The sequence below is a fragment of the Coregonus clupeaformis genome, unplaced genomic scaffold (genome assembly GCF_020615455.1).
Source record: "Coregonus clupeaformis isolate EN_2021a unplaced genomic scaffold, ASM2061545v1 scaf1178, whole genome shotgun sequence".
NCBI classification, from domain to species: Eukaryota; Metazoa; Chordata; class Actinopteri; order Salmoniformes; family Salmonidae; genus Coregonus; species Coregonus clupeaformis.
In genome coordinates, this window is record NW_025534632.1 from 37,501 (window position 1) to 38,437 (window position 937).

Genomic DNA, 937 nt, shown 5'->3' on the forward strand with positions numbered 1-937 from the left:
CCAAGAAAAAATATCCCAGAAGTGGCCCAATGACGCAAAGTTAGAGCCTATAAAAAAACAAGTGATCGATTCAGTGAAATTCTTCACCTCTTCCGACAGTCAAGACTCTGCGCCCGCTCTTCCTTCTCTCACTGCCCACTGCTGTCTCGCCCAGGTGAAAGAAAGAGATGTACTCCATCTTTTTGATGACACACTCATCGACTATATGTCAATTTCTCACCGAATTCACAAAGTCTGCAGGATAACCTGAGCCTCCGGTTGCTCCCCCTGCAACCAGCGGCACACTGGCCCCTCCATTAAGTAAGACACAGCGCTGTCCAGATGCTGGGCTTGGGACCGCTAGCTCCAGCGCCCGCTGACAGATGGCCCAGGCAGGGGACAGCAGCAGCAGGCCAGCAGGTGAGGTTGCAAATCGCTCTTGATGCAGGTTGTTGCATGGATCTTTGAAGCATTTAGTGGCCGTGTTCAATGCACTTGTTGTTCCCGTGTGCCCCTTCCTCTTCCTGCACCTGTGCCCCTCTTTCCCCCTGTGTTGCCTGCAGCCTCTTTACTCTGTCCTGTTGTAATCCTGGCTTCTACACTCCATGTCACATGAAGGGCTTGTGAGTCCTAATCATTATGTAGTAAGGATTTATCCTTTGATTCTCTCTCTCCCTCTCTCACTCACTCTCCCTCCCTGCTTACTATTTCTCCACCCCTCCCCTCGGTCTCTCCCTCCCTCCTGCTCGGCACTGCCCGCTCTCTGCAACTCATTCAACGTGACTCCATATCCTTTCTGACTCTCTCTCTCACTCTCTAGTCCCACAGTACAATGTATCTTTCTCTCTCAGGTGTCCCTTCACACTCACTCACTCACTCACTCACTCACTCACTCACTCACTCACTCACTCACTCACTCACTCACTCACTCACTCACTCACTCACTCACTCACTGACT

General features: G+C 51.3%; 1 protein-coding gene across 1 annotated transcript in view; it reads right to left on the reverse strand.

Annotated features, from left to right (window-relative positions):
* LOC123486369 (glutamate receptor ionotropic, NMDA 2C-like) overlaps nucleotides 1-663 on the reverse strand; it is a gene marked incomplete at its 3' end in the record, with an annotated part of 37,499 nt that extends 36,836 nt beyond the window's left edge. The window contains exon 1 of the mRNA XM_045217684.1: nucleotides 1-663. This exon is cut by the window's left edge and continues 663 nt beyond it.
* Nucleotides 664-937: the final 274 nt, after the last annotated feature.